Raw genomic sequence first — 24,288 nt, forward strand, 5'->3', positions numbered from 1 at the left:
TACTGCGGCTAATAGCAACTGCTGGACCTCTGCTCTATATTTTTATCTAGCCCCCTCTTGGGGCTGGCTATGCTTGTAGCTGCCACCACCTCCTGTAGCAGTAAATTCTACATGTTAATCATCCTTCGGGTGAAAAAGTACTTCCTTTTATCTATTTTAGCCAGACTGCTTAACAATTTCATAGAATGCTTAGTAGGAACCAAAAGCAATTGGCACACTTACCCATTTTTTTTTCTCATTGCTAACAACTCTGCTCTGAACTTGCATGCCAGCCCTGCAAGGTGGGCCAAGTACAAACAACAGGCTTGTGCAATGAAGACAGAAAAAACAGCCCAAAAAAACCTTACTGCCAACAGAGAACAGACAGACAGACAGCATTATTTTAAAAACCCCAGCCAGATTTTTTTTACAAAAGTTGCTCCTTCCCCCACAGAAGAATTTTTTTAAATTAAAACAAACAAAGACATGTTGGGAGCCATTTCTCTCTCTCTCTCTCTGCCATTAAAGAAAAAACAGGAAATGAGCAGAGTCTCACTTGCACAACTGTAACCCTTTGTGTTATAAATTGCTCTGAAACGCAAACGACAACTTCATTTTTAACCCTAGTTTTTCTTTTCTTGAAAAACCAACAGACATTTTTTGATCAGCCATGTGATATAGAATTAATTTTGTTTTTCTTTTAATTTAATCTCAATGGTATTTTAATATTTTCCAGCATATTATTTTAATATTGTCACATATAATAGTTTAATATTGTCACACACCAGCATTACAAATGGCCCTGGTGACTTTAACTTGCCCATACAAGCGTGCATCTAAAAACCTGTCCTCTCTAGAAACAGTAGCAACAAATGATGGTTCCAGACATACATTCTCCCTGCTGCAAGAACGCAACAGGGGGGGGGGGGGTGATAACAGATTTTACTATGTGCCTGTTAGTTTTGTACATGCTAGACAAAGCCTTGGTCTATCTTTTTGTATTTCTTTTGCTGAATCCCATTTTACTTTACCTGTTTTTTTTAATTTGTTAATTTTTGTATACAATGGAACATTTAATTCCAGCATGGTCTTTCATTTAATTCCACAGGCCACACTATTGTGGAACATGCTAATCTTACATTAAAAACCACTCTTTAGAAACAATTTAAAAAGAGTGAAAATGAGGGTTCAAATCGAATTTGGTTTTATTAACTTGGCATGGTCCAGCTCCCCTTACAGGAATGCAGGCTTGCTGCTGTGTTTTCTCTTGCAGGTCTTTTGTTCTGGCACATTGTATTCGCCCAGCTAAAGATGGCATGGCATCAGAGTCTTCCAAATCTGATTCTCAATTTCAATCTCAGCCTCAAACACTGTAAGACAATGCAAAAGAACAGTGGCAGCACAATATATGAAATACAAAAATACAAAATATTGTGCACAAACAAACACTCTTAACTGGTGTATATAAAGTTCTATTATAATGAAATGAACAGCCCCCAACAGTGGGCATACATTCATACAGTATAAATAGAAAACAACAGTCTCAAAACAATACTCCAAGGAGGACCCCACACAGTCACAGAGTTTTCCAAAATGAGTGCAAAGACTCAAAAATAATGTTCCGCAGGAGTCCCTCCGTTGTTTGTTGACTTCTGAAGGACAAATTCTAACCTTCACGCAAACCCCGGATTTGATTGCGTTCCGCTGCTCCTGCAGCTTCCTCGTAAGTCAAACTGAAAACTCCAGCCAAGTTCTTTCTCAAACGCTCATTTAGGTATCTTAATTTGCGGTATCTTATCCGGGGTTTGCGTGAAGGTTAGAATTTGTCCTTCAGAAGTCAACAAATAACGGAGGGACTCCTGCGGAACATTATTTTTGAGTCTTTGCACTCATTTTGGAAAACTCTGTGACTGTGTGGGGTCCTCCTTGGAGTATTGTTTTGAGACTGTTGTTTTCTATTTATACTGTATGAATGTATGCCCACTGTTGGGGGCTGTTCATTTCATTATAATAGAACTTTATATACACCAGTTAAGAGTGTTTGTTTGTGCACAATATTTTGTATTTTTGTATTTCAAACACTGTAAGAGGCTGGGCAAGAGCCTGATCCAGAGAATTTGGTGGCTGCTGTTTTTGCAATTCACAATGAAATCCCTGACTAGTCTCTATTGTTAGCATTTATGTATTTTGTCTCCTGTCAAGACTATTAGTTTTAAATTTATCACAATTTTTCTACCTTACTTTGAATTGTTTCACAATTTTTATTTATTTTAATTTGAACATTCCTTTTGTTGCTGGTACTAAATTTTTTTATAGCTCTGCAAAGATCAGTGTTTTAAAATTCGACCTCACAAATTCTGGTTCCAACAAGACCTCTTTTCATTTGAAGTTATACCATGTGTTATAGAAGAACATCTGTACCCTTCCTTGGATAAAACTACCCTCTCACTGTGCATCTTCTAAGTCTTGAAAATCTAATACCTTGTCAGTGACCCAATTACTCTCAGTGTTATGTTTCTCATAGAAATACCTTTTCTAGATCTGTTGGTAATTCACTAGGCAGAATTCTTGAAAACTCTTGGTCTTCAGTAGAAATCTGGACTTTAATAATGTTCTGCATTCCTCAAATGTATATCTTCATTTGCTCTTTTAATGTCATTTATAGTCTAGTTTACATATCAATCTTCCTATTTAGCTATTTGGTGAACCTCTTACCTGTGGAAAGAGGCATCTACATGCTCATCTATTTTATTTTATGCCTCTATAGTATCTTGTTAGAGTTTGACCTTTTTTGAGTATTTTGTTTAGAAAATCCTTTCTATAGTTCATGTTTCTACCATGGTAGGACTCCACTTCTGCTTGATTTTGTGTTTCAATCCAGTCTGCAGTCCTGGCCAAGCTTGCTACTGGATAACACATTACCATTTGCTATTTTAAATTTTAGCCTTTCCCTTATGCCAACCATTCTTCATCAAGGTGCATGTTTTATCACCCTGCTTTACGCTTCAGTTCTAAATTTTATCTTTGCACTGCCACACACATCTTCTTGGCTCATCTTTTGCTCATTAAGTTTGCTCATCTTTTCTTTCAATATCCTGTGCAGGAAATCTGGACCTGCAAGTCAAGTTTAAATGCATGTTCATTATGATAGTTTTAATAATTGCTCGTGTATGTCTGTTAAGAATTGTTTATTTAAGGATTAATTATTATTTGCTTTTAGGATTTTGTTGTTTGTTGGAACCCACTCTCACGCCTATGTAAGACCCACAGAACAAATTTTGAATGGGCTGGCACAGAGAAAAATGAGGTTCAGTGGGACTTGATCAACCTACTGGTTTCCAATGGTTTAAGTTCTCTGATCCAATTCTCTAATCATTTTGGGTCTGATCCTGCACATACATGCCTGTTAAAAGCTAGCATTGTTCTATTGAGGCCTCGGTTTTATTTTGTTTGTTTTTAAAGTTTTTTTCTTATTTTTGACAATTTCATATGTTCCAAAACTATAGCAAAAATTTTTCTTCCTTTTTTGTGACCATTTTCAGAATCCAGGGATAATTCCAACTCTGATAATCTCTTTTTGGAGCTCCAATCTTGTGCACAATTTCATGTTTTCTTTTTTAAAATTCATATCTGTTGCAACAAAGTACAAAGCCTCTCATGAATCTCTAGCTGCATGCTTTCTATACAGGTGTACACTAGTCTGAAGCATGAGAAGTGATGCATAGGTTTATATTGTGGATTTGTGTTCTGTATAATGTATGATGTGTAAAATTTGCCTTTAAATATTGGAAGGATAGAGACCTTGTCAAACAAAAACTCCATGTGAGGAGAAGGAAGTCCCCAGTCCAAAACAAATACGGTAATTTATCTAATATGTGCAACCCTATCGCAACGGGGTTGAGTTCAAGTTATGGCAATTTGTGGACAGCCAAGAAAAGCTTTAAAAGAAAAAAAAGAAAAGAAAAATCTATTATTGTTATTTTGTTTGTTTGTTTCTCCAAGTGTGTTTTCCAGGCTCTTCCATATCTACCCAGATGTCCTAAAAATTTGCTTGGTCATGCCTCATTGATGTTGGAAGAAGGGCCTCCCCCAAAACCCCATCCAAACTGAGTTATGGAGAAAACTTATTTCCAGGAAACTTCCTTTGCCTAGCAAAAGGCTGGTTGCCTCAGCTAATCACAAAACGATTGTCATGCATAAAGCACACAAATTCCATGAACTCAAGAAAGAATACCTTTTGTTAGACTAAGGGGGGAGGGGAACAAGAAATGAACAGTGAAATGGTTTTATATTGTAATAATGAGCCAGTATGGACTGCCCATTTCTGGCACTGCTTTTATTTATGTTAATATGGTTTCTGGCCATGCTCTCACTTATGTCTAAATGTGTGTATCTTGATCACCTAGGCTACAATATGTTGCTTGCCATAAAGGCACATGAATTGATTCAGGTTATAACATGTCACTTGCATATGTCCCTCATTATTGCTTATATGCCTAGAAGTTAAGACATTTATCTTGTACTCTTGCATCATAACTAATAATGTTTATTGAGAAAGAATTGTCAATATTAAGACACATAGCTTTCCCTCCTACATATAGAGCTTACTTTTTCTTAATTGACATTCCCATTCCCCTTTTGTCTCAACTGTGTTTCCACACTGGTTGTTTGAAACATGAATGACAGCACATCATTGTTGAAACATGAATGACAGCACATCATGCATACACTCTCCAAGAATTGAGCAGTGCAGAGAAAGGGGGGAAGTGAAACCAGAGGGTTTTTGAAGCCTGTGTGACCAGAAGGGCCCCATGATGGAGACCAGATAAGAGGGTAGCCTCAAAAGGGATGGTGGGCCCTCTCAAGCTGAAACTCCATACTGAAAGGCTGAACTGCCTAGTCAAGGCATGCCTCTGAACAACCTTCCCACCATGCATCTTCTCTACATAGTAAGATATGCCAGTGTGAATGAATAATCTTATTATTGTCTGTTCTCCACCTGTGGTTTATCTTTACCCCATCTCTATATTTCATTACCCCATTGTAATGTCATCCTATTCCTTTCTGGGAATGTCAAAACCAAATTGTCATTTTTGCTGCCCTTTGTAAGCAGTCATATAAAAGAAAAGAGTTTAATGTAGATATCATGTAATGAGAATGGCTAATTATACCCCAAAACACTGGAAAGATCAGGTCCTGACCTAATGACCAGCTATCAAGAGATTTGCCAAGCTTGCAAATCTCTGGGAAAAAACAGCAACCTTTAACGTCATAGCATGCCTTCTGTTTCCTCTTCTTCTGACGATGTTACTTTGGGAAACAACAAACAGACTGTTGTTAATTCTTGCAAACTAAGGAAGATGTTATCTCCCATGCCAGACTTCCTTGTGACGCTCTATTATGTCATTGTATTGTAAGACTAGAATGGTTTTGAATAACTGGTGAACATGTATAAAATAAAGACTGCTTGCCCAGCAAGTTGAACGCCTTCCCTCCTCAAGAACTCATGTCCGAGTCTTAGGGTGGCCATAATGTCTGAAGGCCAGCCAGGGACACCTTTGGGGGGGGGGGAAGCTCGGGGGAAGCGAGCTAGACTGCTGTTCTTTTGAGGGGTTATAGAGTGTTTCGAGCCCGTCCCTGTGGCATCGGTCCCATCGTTGTGGGACCCAGGGGGCCGGCGCTGCGGCACGCCGAAGCAGCCTGTCACTAATAACACAGGTCGAGATGCAGGACAGGAACCCGGAAGTGACCGACAGGCTGCTTCAGCATGCCGCTGCGCCAGCCCCCTGGGCCCCACAACGATGGGACCGATGCCACAGGGATGGGCTCGAAACACTCTATAGCCCCTCAAAAGAACAGCAGTCTAGCTCGCTTCCCCCGAGCCCTGCCGCCATAAGCCTCAAGGGGGCTCATTTTGTGGCATCTCCCGGCGGGAGGGTGGCACCCGCACGGGACACATATCAAATGAAAGAGGGGGCGCAGGGCTATCAGAAACAGCCGGTGGTGGGAGTCGGGAGACCACCCCACTGGGGGATCCACACCCCGAAAGTGATGAAGGTGGCGCAGATAGAGCCAACAGAGCAAACAGGACAAAATAAATAGGCTGCATTATGCAGCACAGTTGAGAAAGTGCCTTATCCCATATACTGATGAAGTAAATACAGGATCTGAGAACAAAATTGCACCAGAAGACACAAACACAAAGCTCCCTTACACTGAATCAGTGCTTGGGTCCACCAAAGTCAGTATTGTCTACTCCAGTCACAAGAGCAACACAGAATAAAGGTCAGATGTTTGAGAGCCGCAAGACATGAACATCGGATATTTGAGAGCCATGGAAGGAAAGAAGGAAGGAAGGAAGGAAGGAAGGAAGGAAGGAAGGAAGGAAGGAAGGAAGGAGGGAGGGAAGGAAGGAAGGAAGGAAGGGAGGAGGGAGGGAGGGAAGGAGTGAAGGAAGGAAGAAAGGAAGGAGGGAGGGAAGGAGGGAAGGAAGGGAGGAGGGAGGTAAGGAAGGAAGGAAGGAAGAAGGAAGGAAGGAAGGAGGGAGGAAGGAGGGAGGGAAGGAAGGAAGGGAGGAGGGAGGGAAGGAGTGAAGGAAGGAAGAAAGGAAGGAAGGAGGGAGTGAGGGAAGGAAGGGAGGAGGGAGGGAAGGAGGGAAGGAAGAAAGGAAGGAAGGAGGAAGGGAGGGAGGGAGGGAGGGAAGGAAGGAAGGAGGGAAGGAGGGAGGAAGGAAGAAAGGAAGGAAGGAGGGAGGGAGGGAAGGAAGGGAGGAGGGAGGGAGGGAGGGAGGGAAGGAGGGAAGGAAGGAAGGAGGGAGGGAGGGAGGGAGGGAGGGAAGGAAGGAGGGAGGGAGGGAAGGAAGGAGGGAGGAAGGAAGAAAGGAAGGAAGGAGGGAGGGAGGGAAGGAAGGGAGGAGGGAGGGAAGGAGGGAAGGAAGGAAGAAAGGAAGGAAGGAAGGAAGGAAGGAAGGAAGGAAGGAAGGAAGGAAGGAGGGAGGGAGGGAAGGAGTGAGGGAAGGAAGGAGGGAAGGAGGGAGGAAGGAAGAAACAAAGGAAGGAAGGAGGGAGGGAGGGATTGAAGGGAGGAGGGAGAGAGGGAAGGAAGGGAAGGAGGGAAGGAAGGAAGGAAGGAAGGAAGGAGGGAGGGAGGGAGGGAAGGAAGGAAGGAAGGAGGGAGGGAAGGAAGGAGGAATGAAGAAAGGAAGGAAGGAGGGAGGGAGGGAAGGAAGGGAGGAGGGAGGGAGGGAGGGAAGGAAGGAAGGAGGGAGGGAGGAAGGAGGGAAGGAAGGAAGGAAGGGAAGGAAGGGAGGGAAGGGAGGGAGGGAAGGAAGGACGGAAGGAAGGCCGGCTGCCCCCTCCCGCCAGCCGCCCCCCCGCTTTCGGCCCCCTCCCTCCCTGCTTACCTTCTTCCAGGGCGGGTGGCAGCCTCTCCTCCGGGCGGCTGGTGCTGCTGGCGGGGCTGGCGGCGGCTGCGGAGGCCGGGGAGGGCCTCCGCTGGTCTCTGGAGGGCCTCCAGGGACCAGCGCCGGCCTCTCCGCGGCCTCCGCTGGTCGGCGCTGGTCGCTGGAGGCCCTCCAGAGTCTCTGAGACCTCTAATGGTCCCGGTATAGCCAGCCCGGGAGGCGGGAATAGGGGGCCAGAACCGGGACTTTCCCGGGTGCCCGGGACGGTCTGGCCACCCTACCGAGTCTTCATTGCAACACTCTGCAATGTCCTTTTTGAGATATAGGAATCAGAACTGTACACAATATTCCAAATGAGGCTGCACCATAGATCTATACAGGGGCATTATAACATTGGCTGTTTTATTCTCAATCTCTTTCCTAATAATTCCTAACATAAAGTTATGCCTGCCACACACTGACTTGGATCCTGCCTAGAATTTCATAGGAACAAGGATGGGTAGAGATTTTCACTGAATACTTCCTAAACTATTCCTGGGAAGTACTTTTCCCAGAAATAGCATTTGGGGGGATTATAGGCAGCTTCAGGAAGGAGGAATCAGCAAAACATCTCTCCTTTTCTTTGTGCTTGTGGAAATCTAGGTGGAATCGAAGTTATTCTGTGATCCAGTAGTTACACAGGAGAAGGATGTTGTTACAGAAGCTGAGAATTTAAATTTAGAGCTTGCTCTCTGGTAGTGTTCCAAAGTGGGTGAGATTGCGTTAATTCAGATAGTATACATGTGTCAGGGCTGTAATATGCATTCCCCTGCAGAACAAATATGTATCTTTTTGGGCACCTATATACCTGGTATCTTAGCCTCTATATCAGGGGTGTCAAACATGTAACCTGGGGGCCAAATTAGCTCCCAGGAAGGCTCCCATCAGCCCCCAGCAAGCTGGCTGTCATCTGCTTCCTTCTCCCTCTCTCTTGCTTCCTTCTGCATCACAGCTTGCTTTGTCAGGCTTGCTCAGTATTTCAGGAGCTATAGGGCAAAGCCTCTATTTTCTCCATTGACTGAGGTTCCTCCCTTGGGGAGGAATGGGGGAGGACAGAGCTAGCTTTGCCAGGCTCTCTCAATTGCACAGCAGAGCTACTGAGCCAAGCCTCTCTTCCTTCTATTGACTGAGGCTCCTCCTCCTCCTGGTCCCCTGAGGAAGGAAAGAAAGAGCCAGAGCTTCCTTTGCCCAGTTCCCTCGATCCCATGGGAGAGATACAAAGAAAGCACCTTTAAGATCAATTAGTGCTAACGTTTTAAGCACTAATTTTAAGTTTTTAAGTTTGTCTGGTTCCTTCATGAAGTTTATATTTCTGCTACCTGACATTACATTTTATGACACACAAGGTCTCAACAAGGTCTCATTTATGTTGGATCCAGCCCTCATAACAAATGAGTTCAACACCCCTGCTCTATATACCAAGATGCAGGCTCAGATCAACACAAAGAAAAATGAGAGGGAAAAAAACTCTTAAACAAACGGGTTTTATTTTATAAACAGGGGAAAAATAATTGATGCAGTATGGTTAAGAAGCACTGAAAAGTACAAACTGGGAAAAAGGCAATATGGTGAATAACTCATAAAAACCTTTCCCTGAAAAACTACCTGCCTACAGAGGAATAAACCTACCAAATAGAAGACATATGAGCTTGATCCTGGAGAGAAGGGGGATTGTCCTCAATGGCGGCCAAGCAGTACTGGGAGATGGAGGTGCAGAGATAGTCCTGTGGAGCAGAGAAGTTAGAGTCTAGCTGTGAGGATAGGTCCAAACCAGCTACAAAGACTGGGGATGAAGGATCTTCATGAGCAGGGCCGGCCCTAGACTGTCTGGCACCCTAGGCAAGGCTAACTTCTGGTGCCCCTCCCCGTATTGATAATGTCACCAAGTCATATGGGGGGCACCCAATTGATGACCCCCAGAAGGCCAGCGCCCTAGGCAATTGCCTAGTTTGCCTATGAACCCTGCTCATGGGGGATATCTTTTTGCTTGGGTTGAGGAAGGGAAAAGAAGTGCTGGTGTCAGAATGTGCGGATAATAAAAATATGATCTTGTGAGAATGTGCACACCTGAAAAGAATTCCTTTGTCTATATTGTGGAGAGAAGTTTTCTCTTTTGCGTGGAGAGTGTCTGCAGTGTTCCCTTGGGGAGATCTGGAAGTCAGATGTGTATGTATCTATGGCTGGGTACTATTGTCATCATTGGGGAAGGGCTAGGAATCTCCTACCTGGTCATTGAGATATGGAGGAAGTTGCTGGAACCAGGCAATTGGTTATTGTTTTGGAGCTCTGGATCAAATTATCTGGAAAGAGGCACCAAGTTATTTGGGGGAAATGTCCTTCAACTGAATCCCTCTTAAGGTGGGTTTATGCAGAATTGATAAAGGAGCTGTCCTGCATTCCTTTCTTCCTTTGGCATGAGTTTGAGCTTCTTCTATAATTTCTAGGCCCACAGTCTGGCCTACATGTGTAGAAAGGGTATTATTATTGTTGTTGTTGTTGAAAAAGGGGTTCTCCTAGGGTGAGGGTATGAGAATATGAGAATTTTCTACCTCAGATCTCATCTTGGCCAGGAAAAGAAAACCAACCCCCTGCACAATGCAGGAAACTCACAAACACCTCCCCCAAATTCACGGGATCTTTATTTCTGACAGATGGCCATCTAGCCTCTGTTTAAAAACCCCCACCACCTCCCAGGGAAGCCTGTTCCACTGAGGAATTGCTCTGTCAGGAAGTTCTTCCTAATGTTGAGCTGGAAACTCTTTTGATTTAATTTCAACCCATTGGTTCTGGTCCTACCTTCTGGGGCCACAGAAAACAATTCCACACCATCCTCTAGATGACAGCCCTTCAAGTACTTGAAGATGGTGATCATATCACCTCTCAGCCCCCTCCTCTCCAGGCTAAACATCAAGTGTTTAGTGAAGGAGTGGGGAATCAAACCCAGTTCTCCCAGATAAAAGTCTGCACACTTAATCACTACACCAAACTGGTTCTTCTTTTTCCAGGAAAAAAGCCCTGGGTGTAACCCTCCTTAAGAGTGCACTGTTGGCAAATGGCTGTTTTCCAGCTTTTATTTCTCTTATGTGGACATAATCATACTGGTCTACTTGATGAATTGTAGAATTTTCATCCTTTAGGAAAAGTAATTACAGCTGTTGTAGACCATCATCCTTCCTTGTATCCATGTTACACCTTCCTCTACTATTTCTCTTCTTTTGTTGCTCCTCAGCTATAGATGAAGTGGTGCTGAAGTTTTGTTGGGGTCACCATGGTACAGAAGGTCCTTTCCCATTGCATGAAAAGCACTCCTCGCTTCCCAAGTACAGAATAGGAGGACTCCAGACTTCCAGGGGAGGAAAATGCCGAGCTGAGCTGTCTCTCATAACGGGAGCAGGCTGGAACTTCTGTTCGGGGTAGTGGAGGGCAAATTAATGCCTACTGCCTACTTTTCTCAGTTAGAGATTAGTCCAAGACATGCATAGAAAACTTTAATGAGATTTACCTTGGCTAAAAGGGAGCCCCGGGGAGGAATTCTTTGAGGCTTTGAGGGGTCTCAGGGAAAGTTGCATAGTCATCGTCTGCAGAAGTGCCCAGAGTCATTTATTTGACATAAGCTCATCAGGATCCTAACCTTCTTGGACATTGCTAAACATCTAAAGTTTTGAAAGACCAGTGGAAACTTGGATAATTGGAAGAAAAGGTACGGAAGATTATTTTTTCATTCCGGAACTATTTATAGCTTAAAGGGACAAAGTTAAAAGGTGGGAAAAGGAAATATAGAGAGCTTGGAAGAAGAGGGAAGGAAGAGGTGAAATTTGCATTTTATAAATATATTGGACAGTGTTAAAAACTGCTAAAAAGTGGGAAGGAATTTATTGTTTTGTCTACTTGCAGTTTTGGAAAGAAAAAGCAACATCGTCATAGTGGAACAGACCTGCAGCACATCTGAGCAAGACAGGAAATACGTCAAGTATCGTGAGATCTCCTTGTGACTTTGTGGTAACAAAAACAGGAAGTAGTGGAAAGAAAACCTACTCTAGGAATATATACCATTGAGAAACATCGGCGGCCATTGCTGGGAGGCTAAATTAAAAACATTGTTATAAAAAGAATTCGGGACAGTATAAATTGTTGGAATCAACTGGAAAGAGGGTAAGAAGATAAGAACTATTGGTCATATTATTTGTGTGGTCCTCGGAAATTTTTAAAAGGGAAAAGAAATTGCAAGGAGTAGTAAAAAGTTGCGGCCACCATTTTGGAAAATTTAAAAATTTTAAAAATTAATATCTGGACTTCGGGAGCTCAGAGGATGGCAAAATTGAGCTTGCCATAAAGGGCAAGTCCTACTCTTTTGAATCTGATAGTCAAAATAAAAATCGGTGAGATCTAAAATTCCATTGTTTTTCAAGGGTTTTTAAAGTTTTAGAAATTTATATCTTGGTCTAGGAAGCTCTGAGGAAGGTGAAACTAAGCTGATTATAAAAAACAAGCTTTAATCTTTTGAACCTGATGGTTAAATCCGAAATCTGTGAAGTTAAAATGTTTGGTGTTTTTAAATGTCTGAAGCCAAGCAGCCCCGAACAAGGGCTCTTTCATTGAAGAAGATGCAGGAACAATTGGACGCGATGGAAGCCAGAAAGATGAGAGGAGTGAGGAAGATGATAGATGAATCGAAAGAAGAAATTATTGCAGAGATTAAAAAGGATATGGAAGATCTCAGAAAAAAAAACTGGGGAAACATCTAAGAAAGCACAGGAAGTAGAAGGAAAAATGAAAGTATATGATTCCACCTTGTTGAAAATTCAAGAAAAAGTGACAATCCATGACTGCAAATTGATGGAAACTCAGATACGTCTGAGAGGAGTACCTGAAGTGGAGGATGGTGACTTGAAAGGATATATAATAAAAATAATTGCAGAATTGTTAGAGGAAGATCCTGAAGAGACTAAAAATATGTATGATTATATGTACAGAGTGAACTCACTTTTTGCCAAGAAAAATAATCTACCAAGAGATGTTGTTATAAGATATATGACAGAGGAAATGGTGAGAAGGATCATGAATAAAAATTTTGAAAAGGCACTGATAGTGGGAGGCAGTAAAGTGAGAATCATGAAGGAGTTGCCAAGGCAAGTGATAAACGATAGGAGAACATATAAAAAGCTGACAGAAAAATTGAGGGACAATGGCACGAGGTTCAGATGGATTATACCTGAAGGTTTGAGCTTTGAACTCCAGGGGAAAAGAGTCACACTTACAAATGCTCAGGAGTTGCGTAGATTTTTTGAAGAAAATAAAGAATTTGCACCATGATGGATTACAAATTATTGTCTTGGAATGTTAATGGACTAAATTCACCACAAAAAAGAAGGGCAACATTTCATTGGATTAAAAAACAAAACTGTAATATAATATGTTTGCAAGAAGTACATATTAAACAAAAGGGTTATAAATTTTTATGGAACAAACAATTGGGAATAGAATTTTTTTCACTAACTGAACAGAAGAAAAGAGGAGTGGTTTTATATATCAAACAAGAATTGGAGCCAAAATTAGTGTTTAAAGATAAAGATGAAAGATTTGTAGCAGTGGAGACAATATTAAATGGAAAAAAAAAACCCTGTTGTTATTGGGATTGTATGTGCCTAATGGTGCAAAGGATGCTTTTTTCAAAGACATTACACAAAAATTTGATGAACTGACCTATGATCAAGTATTGTTAATGGGAGACTTTAATGGAACAGTTAAGAACTCACTGGATAGATCTGGAGGAAAAAAAAATGATGGGAAAGAAGGGAAATTGCCAAAGTCTTTCTTTGAATTGGCTAAACAAGAAAATTTAGACGATATAAGGAGGAAATTTAATCCTTAAGTGCGGGACTATACCTTTTTTTCAGCAAGACACAAAACTTTTTCTAGAATTGACATGCTGTGGGGAACTAAAGACTTAAGTCTTATTACAAAGAAGATAGAAATTTTACCTAAAATTGGGGCTGATCATAACCCAATAATGTGGATTACAAAATTGTCCAAGAAACTGAGAAGATGGAGACTGAATGAAGATTTGCTACAGAATAAAGAAACAGTGACATATCTAGAAAAAGAAACTAAAGCTTTTTTCCAAGTGAATGATAAAGAAGATATTGATTTTCAGACGGTCTGGGATGCTTATAAAGCAGTAATGAGAAGATTGTAGATTACTTTGAATAATAAAGACAAGAGAAGAAAAGAAAAACAGTTGTTGGACATTCAAAATGAAATAAAGAAGAAGGAAGGGGAGCTGAGAAAAAGACCAGGGAAAAAGAAAATTTTAAAGGAAATTACAATACTACAAACTCAACTGAGACATTTGTTGAATACAGAAGTGAAATGGAGTTTGAAAAGACTTTAGCAAAAATCATTTGAGGCAGCAAATAAACTGGGAAAGTATTTGGCTTGGCTATTGAAGAAAAAGAGAGAAAATAGAATTATTAGCAGAATTGTGGAAGATGGAAGGGAATACTCAAGAGGGAATAAAAAGAGAATTTTTCAAGTACCATGCCAAACTGTTTAAAGGTGTTAAAATAAAGAAAGAGTAGATGGATGAATATTTACAAAAGTTAAAAATAGAACCCCTAACTGAAAATATGAGAAAAGTTTTGAATGATCCAATTGAAAAGATAGAAATTGAAGCCGCAATCAATGCAATGGAAAATGGAAAAGCTCCTGGGCCAGATGGATATACAGTTAAATATTTTAAAACTCTTAAGGATGAATTAATACCAAAATTGCAGACGTTGATGAACATAATAAGAGTAAAAGGGAAAGTACCAAATACATGGAAAGAAGCTGTTATTTCGTTGATAGCAAAAGAAGATAGAGATGCCACAAATGTAAAAAATTACAGACCAATTTCATTATTAAATAATGACCATAAATATTTACAAGAATCTTGGCAGAATGGCTTAAGTAACATCTGATAAATTTTATAAAAGAAGATCAAGCAGGGTTTCTTCCCAAAAGACAAATAAGAGACAATATTAGGACTGTTGTAAATATTGTAGAATATTATGAAAGACATCCAGAAAAAGAAGTAGCATTATTCTTTGCAGATGCAGAGAAAACATTTGACAATTTATGCTGGGACTTTATGTTCGCAGTAATGGAAAAAATGGAGCTGGGAGAAAGTTTTATAAGAATGATAAAAGCAATATACTCCGAACAAAGGGCAAGGTTGTGTGTTAATGCAGATCTTACAGAAGAAATGAAAATTAGCAAAGGTACTAGACAAGGTTGTCTGCTTTCACCATTGTTGTTTATAATGACTCTTGAAATTTTATTGATGCAGATTCAAGAAGAAAAAGATATACAAGGTTTATGAATAAAAGGATGCACTTACAAATACAGAGCATTTGCTGATGATATGTTTATAAATGAAAATCCCATACAAGTTACACCTTTGCTGTTAACTAAAATACAAGAACATGGGGAGTTGGCGGGACTCTCTATAAATAGAGAAAAATCTAAAATTCTGTGTAAAAATATGCACATGAATAGACAACAAGAATTACAGAAACTAACGAGTTATGAAGTCACCTCTAAGGTAAAGTATCTAGGGGTGGAGATAACAATGAAAAATATTGATCTGTTTAAAAATAATTATGAGAAGTTATGGCATAAAATGGATGAAGATATGCTAAAATGGAATAAGCTTAATTTGTCATTGCTGAGCAGAATAGCTGCAATTAAAATGAATATTCTACCAAGGATAATGTATTTGTTTCAAACTATTCCTATTGTGAAGGATGCTAAACAATTTGATAAATGGCGTAGGAAAATTTCAGAATTTGTGTTGGCTGTGAAAAAGCCAAGGATTAAAATGAAAATTCTGTCAGATGCAAAAGAGAGAGGCGGATTTCAACTACCAGATTTAAAATTATATCATGAAGCTGTTTGCTTAGTGTGGATGAAAGAATGGATAACGCTGTTAAACAAAAAACTTCTAGTGTTGGAAGGTCACGGAAATAAATTTGGCTGGCACGCATATTTGCATTACGGAAAAAAGAGGATGGATGGTCTTTTCTCTCACCATTATATAAGAAGCAATTTATTAAATACATGGACAAAATACAAGAAATATGGAGATGAGAGAAGACCTTTATGGATAGTGCCAGCTGAAGTAATAAAGATAACGTCTGAGATAGGTGAAGAAAAGTGATTGTCATATAATCAATTGTTAAAAATACAAAGTGGAAAAATAGAACTGAAAACTGCTGAAGAATTGAGTCACAAATATGATTGGTTTCAAATGCAACAAAGAGCTTGGTAGAGAATGACATTAAAACTGAAGGAATAAGGAAAGAGCAAACAGAAATGGAAAAAGTTCTGCTTGGAGACAATGATAAACTAATTTCAAAAAGTATACAAATTACTTTTACATTGGTCTACAGAAGAGGAAGTAGTGAAATCTCAAATGATTAAATGGGCAATTAATTTAAATAAAGAAATAAAGATGGAATCTTGGGAATATCTGTGGAAGAACTCTATGAAACTCGCAACATGTCAAAGTATTAAAGAAAATTGTTTTAAGATGATGTATAGATGGTATATAACTCCTAAAAAATTGGCAAAGATGAACAATAAGATGCCAGACAGATGTTGGAAATGTAAAAAGCATGAAGGTTCTTTCTACCATATGTGGTGGACTTGTGAAAGAGCTAAAATGTTTTGGCAGATGATTCAGCAAGAGATTTCTAAGATCTTGGGATATGAGTTTAACAAAGTTGCAGAGACTTTTCTGTTGGGACTACAAATGGAAACATTTCCAAAAGAAGATAGAACTTTAATCTGGTACTTGTTCTCAGCCGCTAGGACATTGTATGCACAGTTGTGGAAGTAAGAAATAATACCAGAGAAATGGGATTGGATTATGACATGGAGTGAAATGGACAAATTAACAAGAATATTAAGAGACTATGATTTGGACGTTTTTAAGATGGAGTGGAAGAAGTTCAGAAGATATGTAGAAAAAGAGTGGAAAATAAAAGGGCATTGGACAATTTTTGATAATGATTAAGTTTTAAAAGAAGAATATAACTTTTTTTTAATAGTTAAGGGGTACCTTTAATATTTGTTTTTTTTTAAGTAAATAAAACTGGCGGGAGTCAAATAACGGGGGGAGGGGTGGGAGAAAAGTAAGATATGGGGTAGATAATTTTTTCTTTTTAAGTTGTAAGATATTGATATAGATTTGCTACCATATGTTACCAATAAATTGTTTAAACACCAGAATAGGAGGACTCCACTGCAAAGTAGAAATATAACTGTCTTTTGCCAAAATCATCTTTTATAAAACTATCTTTCAACAGAGATATTATTCTTCAAACTGGCAGCTGAAATAAAAAGAAAGACATTGTCCTTTACCAAAGGTTGGAAAAAAACAGATGGAATGTGCTCTTTGGAAATATAGATTGGCACCTATTGTTTAATAACCACTGACCTGCAGTCCTAGTAGACTTTATTCCCTTAGGCACTTTTGGATAGTTTTAGCCCACTAAACAGGGCAAATGTCTGCCTCATTTAGCTTCAAGAGTTGCCTAATCCAGCTTCAAAGAATTAATCCCTCCTGACAGCAATTCTCAGACTGAGCCCTGTGCAGTGCTGGTGGTCTACAGAGACTTGGTACAACCCTCCCCTACAACCCTCACTTCCCCCTGCCAAATCTCCTAAAATAAAAGTTGAAGTACAGGACACATCTCCTCAATATTAGTTCCTTTGTCAGTAATTGCTATAGAATAGTCATTTGGCAATAAGAATAATAAAAATTATGTGTCCCACACAAGGAATTGTGATGCAAACTGACACCACGTGAGATTATTTCCTTGTCACCTACAATATATGAATTAATCTTAACAAAATCTATCTCACTGTAATCTTCAGTTTAAATAGTGAGGTAATATGTTTTGCCTTTACCTCATGCAGTATTTAAAAAACCAGTATTTTTTTAAAAAAAGTTATCATAGAGGAAATGTGGGTTGCTGGCACTGACAGGACTGTAGAATAGGGCAAAGAAAATAATATTCTTTGCTGGATTATAACATTTTGGTTTATAAATTCTGCAGGTTGAACGTCTCTGGTCTGAAGTGTTATTAACAGACAAAGCATGAAAATGTTTAGTGAATATAGGAGATTGCATACCTGGTGAAGGTACTTTCAAAATTATTTTTAAAAGACATGGGAGCTCTCATTTATGAACTCTCTGTTAGTGTCTAAAAGGTCTTTAAAAATATCACTGGCCAGTATTGAAGCAGGTTGGAAAATAATACATAAAGATAATTCATAGCAAGATTTCTGTGATGAAACTGAGTTATCAACTTCATGAAATCTATGACAGGATGTGATTATGGGAGGCAATATTACCTGGGTTATTCTGCAGCTGCCAGGAGGATACTTGCTTGTTGTTCAAGGAGTGTTCACAGGTGGTTGGAAAGAGGAGAGTTTTGCCTTTCACAAGATCTGGGAAATCTCCAGGCCCTACCTGGAGGCTGGCAATAAAAGAGGATATCTAATTTTAAACAAAAAACAGATTGCTTAACCTTCTTTGTAGAATTATCACTTTTTATTCTAGAGTCAATAATTATGTTAACTGCAAATAGAATGTTTTTTACCTGTAAAAGCCATTAGAATCAAGTAAAAGTTTAAAAAAAGTGTTGGAGAAGGATTGCAAGCTGGAAATATATATTTTCTTTTATGTTGTTTGTCAGAGAATAAATTGCTTTTAAGGCATTTCATTATCTGAAAAGCTTGTCCAATAACATAGGAATGTCATATAAAATGGGTAGTAGAAATTAGGGGTGTGCATTCGGTTCAGCCGAACTGAATCAACAGCCAAATCACCCCTGATTCGGCTGTATACGGAATCGCATACAGCCGATTCCAATTGGCGGCCATTATGCGGGAGCCGAGTATAGCTGCCTGTATACTTCCGTATAAATATTCGGAAGTAAATGGAAGTCAATGCAAATGGCGGGAAAGGGGCTTCTGCAGCCTCAGGGGAGCTGTTTGTCTCCTTTCCCACCTCTCCCATAGTCTCCCTAGGATCAGGGACGGGGGGAGGGGGAAGAAGAGCCCCAGCAGCCAATCCAAAGCATGCATTTGCAAAATGCATTGCAAATGCATGCTTTGAAGGGCTTTTGTGTAGCTGATCCTCCAGCCATCATCAACAATGTTGTTCTTTTGTCATGGTGTGAGCAAGATTGTGCTGTGCTGGCCCTTGGCCTCAGGCAGTTGCTGCTGCTCAGCCTTGCCAGACTTGCTTGGAGTAAGAGAAGCCGTCTAAAAGGTAAGACGGTCTTGGGGTTCTTGTTTTTATTTTAGTTGGTAAAAGGACTTTTTATAATAATAATAATAATATAATAATAAATTTTATTTCTACCCCGCCCTCCCCGCAAAGCGGCTCAGGGCGGCTAACAGTGAATAGTATATTAACATAAATAGTAAAACATTAGATTAACATTTAAAATTAAAAATATAAAAACCCGTTAATTCAGTTAAAACACTTAATTTACATTACATTATATATATATATATCTGGCAGTAATGGCTGTTCTGGCGCTGATGCTGCCAGTTTAAATGGTGTTAAAGATGGCGGTTCTTCATTCATTGCAACTCAGCAGTCCGTATCACTATAGGCGCATCTAAAAAGGGCAGTCTTGCAGGCCCTGCGGAACTGGTCAAGGTTCCGCAGGGCCCGCACCTCCTCCGGGAGCTGGTTCCACAGTGCAGGTGCCGCAACTGAAAAGGCTCGCACCCTGGTGCTTTGGAGCCTGGCCTCTCTCGGCCCAGGGATGGTCATTTTGTTTTTACTTGCTGACCTCAGTGCCCTCTGGGGTTCATACGGGGAGAGACGGTCCCTTAGGTAGGCAGGTCCTCGGCCATATAGGGCTTTAAAGGTAATAACCAACACTTTGTACTGGACTCGGTAGATAACCGGCAGCCAGTGCAGTCCGCGCAGCCCCGGCTGTATGTGCTCCCATTTCGGGAGCCCCAGTAGCAGCCTGGCCGCCGCATTCTGCACTAGCTGCAGCTTCCGAGTCCGGCACAGAGGTAGCCCCAAGTAGAGGGCATTACAGTAGTCCAATCTTGAGGTGACCGTTGCATGGATCACTGTTGCGAGGTCGCGGCGTTCCAGGAAGGGGGCCAACTGCCTTGCCCGCTTCAGATGAAAGAATGCTGACTTGGCAGTGGCTGCTATCTGGGCCTCCATTGATAATGAAGGCTCCAGTAAAACACCCAAACTCTTTACCTGGCGCACTGGTTCCAATGGTGCGCCGTCGAAGGTTGGGAGAGCTATTTCCCCTCCCTGGGCGCCGCGACCCACGCAAAGGACCTCTGTCTTCGCTGGGTTCAACTTCAACCCACTCGATCTAAGCCACGCCGCTACAGCCTGCAAGGCCCGATCCAGGTTCCCTGGGGCGGAGCCAGGCCGGCCGTCCATTAGTAGATAGAGCTGGGTGTCATCTGCATATTGATGGCAACCCAGCCCAAACCTCCGGACAATCTGGGCAAGGGGGCGCATATAAATGTTAAACAGCATTGGGGAGAGAACTGCTCCCTGAGGCACCCCACAATCAAGTGTGTGCCTCTGGGATCGCTCGCCCCCAATGGCCACCCTTTGTCCCCGATCGGAGAGGAAGGAGGAAAGCCACTGTAAGGCCAGCCCCCTAACCCCTATGTCGGCAAGGCGGCGCTTTAGTAACTGATGGTCGACTGTATCAAATGCCGCCGACAGGTCTAATAACATCAGTACCGCAGAGCCGCCCCGATCCAGATGCCGCTGGAGGTCATCCACCAAGGCGACCAGCACTGTCTCCGTCCCATGGCCCGGTCGGAACCCAGACTGGCACGGGTCAAGGACGGAAGCGTCATCTAGGAACCTCTGTAGCTGCAACGCCACTGCCCTCTCAATAATTTTGCCTAAGAATGGTAGATTAGACACCGGACGGTAATTCGCCAATTCGGCCGGGTCTGCTGTACATTTTTTTAAGAGAGGGCGAACCAACGCCTCTTTCAGACTCAGAGTCCCTTTACTTGTCCAGATTTGGGTGGTGGGTACTAGCTTATTTGGGGCTAGGGGGTTCTGCTGGGGTGGGGTTTTTTTTGCCAGTTTGCCCATATCTTACTTTAGTGAGAGGACTTTTAAAAGTGCAGTGTCCTTTTACTTTTTTCCTGATTTGGGTGGCTTGGATTTCTTGGGGTTAGGGTGAAAGTTTTTTTTGGGGGGGGGGAGGGGTTGGCAAAGTTTCTGTATTGTTAAAAGTTAAGTTTTTTACTGTTTTAAAAGGATTTTGTGTTTGATTTGTTGCTGCTGTGTTGTGCTGCTGTTCCTTTTCTCTTCTGGGTTTGGTTCTGGGTGGGGTGTGCTGTTTGGCCTAATTTTCATTGTTTAAAAGACCACTTTTTTAACAGTTGAGTTTCTTGGCCTTCTTCTGTTGTCCCTTTTCCTGGTTCTGTTTTTTTTTGGGGGGGGGAAGCTGGCACCTGGGTGAGAGACCCAGAACCAGCAGGCTTGTTGTGCTTGGCCAGCTTTCCCCATGTTGTTTGGGGCAGGGCTGGAGAGCTGGCATCTGGGTTTGCTGCAGAGCAGACCTTGAGCAGATTGTGTTTTGTGTGGCAGTGACATTGGCAACTGGGTTTATATTGGTTCCAGGCCTGCAGGGTTCAAAGAGTAGATAGAGGGATGTAGTACATTTGGATCCTATAGAGATTATCTGGTGTGAAGTTAGGTTTGGCTTTGGATGCCCCAGGAATTGGACCCCCTGGTCCAATTTTTTTTGGCCTTGTGGGTTTTGTGTGGGACAGTGTCCTGAAGCTGCACAGCAGTTTGGAGGGCTCTCCTCAAAACCTCCTGCTCCCCAGAGCCACTTTTCCCACGACAATTACAGTGAGGAAGTGGCTCTAATTGTTTTTTTCTCACCATTGGGAGCAGTGTTCCTTTTGGGGTGCCCACAGATGGGTGCAGTCTTTTTGGGCCAAAGGAGTTTAATGCTGGGGAGTCCCCTGAAGCTGCCCTGCAGTTTTGGGGCCTCTCCCTCAAACTCCCCTCTGGCCAGAGCCACTTTCCCCATAGCAATTATAGTGGAGGAAGTGGCTAATTGGGCTTTCCCCATCATTGTTGGCAATGGGCCTTTTGGGGAGCCCAAAGACAGGGACCCCCTGGCCCAATCTTTTTGGGACTTGGGGGTTTTGTAGGGGAGAGTCCCCTGCGGGTTCACTGCAGGTTTAGGGGCTTTCCCTCAAACCCCCTGCCCCCCAGTAGCCTCTAATTATGCCCTATGTTGCCATTGATTTCAATGGCCCATGGGGTATAATGGTGGAATAGGGGCACCCAAAGAGGGACCTTGAATGGGACCCCCTCGCCCAATCTTTTTGGGACTTGGGGGGTTTGTAGGGGAGAGTCTCCTGCAGGTCCCTGGCAAATTTGGGGGCTCTCCCTCAAACCCCCTCCCCTCCAGGTGGCTCCAAATATACCCTATTTGCCATTGATTTCAATGGCCCATAGGGTATAATGGGGCCGTATATTTGGAAATAGCCATGCATCTACCGTATATGCAGCTATTCCGACTATGGAATTCAGAAATATACGGGATTCCGAATCCCTCCCCCCGTATACTTCCAAATCCATGTACTTCCGAATTTTTTTTTTGCACATCCCTAGTAGAAATGTCCACCTCCAACTCTAATACATGACAGTTTACAACACTAGAGGAAGAATACACCATGCCTCTAATTGAGATAATGTGTATCCAAATATGGAGAAAGATTGATAAGCAGTGGCAGTAGAGGAAAAAGAGACGGTATCAAAGGGAAAAGGAGCCCTGGTTATAGTCCCCCCCCCCAAGAAACATAAAAACCTGTAACCGGCCCTGTCACACATGGTAAAAGAAATGTGTGTACCCTATGCGTCAGTAGGAATATGGTCTACTTTCTGCGTACAAGGTTACCCTTCTTCCATGCATTACATGCTGATTGGATGTCAGCTGTTGTCTCTGAACCAATATGTTGCTATTATTAGATTTATGAATCGCCTTATACCGACTGATGCCAGGCTCTAGGCGATGTACATCAACATAAAATACATATAAATACAGAAATCCAATTACTTAAAAACAGTTTAAAACTCAATAACATCCTTTGTAGTGTGCAACAATTCAGCTTTCAAGGCATCGGGAGTAGAGAATCCCCCTTTTGGGGGGGGGGTAGGGGTGCCAGCCCAACAACTGTTGCTGCCCTCAAGCAAAAGCCTGGCAGAATATCTCTGGTGTTTTTTGGCAGAGCATTCCACCAGGTTGGGGCCAGGACTGAAAAAGTCCCGGCCATCATTGTGGACAGCCAGATCTCTTTGGGGCCAGGGATCACCAGTAGATTTCTACTTGTAGAGCATATCTATGGGAGGCGGCCCCATAGATATATTGGTCCCTGACTGTTCAAGGCCTTAAAGGTCATAACCAAAACCTTGAATCTCACTCAGTATTAACCGCAGTGTAGCTGGGGCAGCACAGGTAGAATATGTGCAGTCCGTGGCATTCCCATGCATAGTTATTGAACAAAGATTAAGGCACAGGAGCATGTATCTTGATAAGCCCTAGTCTTTCGAATAGTGACTTATATACTAGATTTTTCACAGTTTGGCCTGGGAGGACTTTTTGTTGCTGTAATTAAATTGTAACCTGTAGGTTGGAACATATTAATTTAATAATAATAATTTATAGTTATATAAATGGCAATTAAGCATCTCAATCTTTCAATCCAAAGGCAGGATTCATTATCTGATCAACGTTTCTTGTTGGACTCTGCAGAAAAGTCTGTATTTTGGCAATACCAGTACACGGGAAATTCCCATGGAACTGTAGTGGGCGGCTTTAAGCATCTAAAAACTTTTGCTGAGGTGTTCTGAGGAAATTAACATATTTCATGCTCCCCCCCTTTCCTACCAATAAAATTTCTATACTGTCATACAGAGTAGCTTCTAGCCAAACAGCTATAGTGAGATTCCAAGTGAAACACAAGAGCCAAGACCACTATGCAATTTTGTACATCCATTGATAATTTATTGCACCTAATTATGATCTTTTTTTAGAGCTGTAGGGCAACACAGATTAACTGCTCCAGGGTGACTCAAAGATTATTTTAGTAACATACATAGAAGTCATGTTGTGTCATTCTCCTGCTTAAATATTACCCAAAGAAAGTCCACTACATCTTTTCGGCCAATGGAGGTCATCACTGATGCCTTAGCATTGAAAAATGCTTCTGCATTGCAATGGACTGTCTGCATTGAATGATGGGACTGCTCCAATGCCATGAAATGGCACAGCAGTCCTTGCACTTGACCTTTATTTGCTTTATTGGGCAGGACTGCTAAGTGACTGACATTTGCTACAGTCTCTAGAAACTGAAGGGTTTTTTTTTAAAATAACTCTTTTCTAATGGTTTTCAATAAAAAAAATTCAAATTTGAACATGCTATAAATAACATCACAACTGTAATAAGCTAGGAAGAGCGTTAATTTGCTACCCACAAATTATAACGTGTAGGAAAAAGAGCACTGTTTGGGGCAGTGGATTTTTTTTGTTTCTGAAATTCACTTTTTAGAGATAGCCATTGATTAATCTTATTTTCCCTTTGATCAGTTTCAGTTCCTTTATTGAATATATTCCCCTTTGATCAAAAGAAAACTGGAGAAGTCAATGACAAAAAGTAAAAGAAAGAGTGACAAAAGAATGAAACGAGGCAAGAATGAATGGCAGTAATAGAGGCAAAGGAAGTATACAGAACAGGTTGAGGAAGACAAGCTGTGGAGTGCGAATTGTTTGTACTGGGATGGAGGC

Source organism: Heteronotia binoei, chromosome 5 (genome assembly GCF_032191835.1).
Source record: "Heteronotia binoei isolate CCM8104 ecotype False Entrance Well chromosome 5, APGP_CSIRO_Hbin_v1, whole genome shotgun sequence".
NCBI classification, from domain to species: domain Eukaryota; kingdom Metazoa; phylum Chordata; class Lepidosauria; order Squamata; family Gekkonidae; genus Heteronotia; species Heteronotia binoei.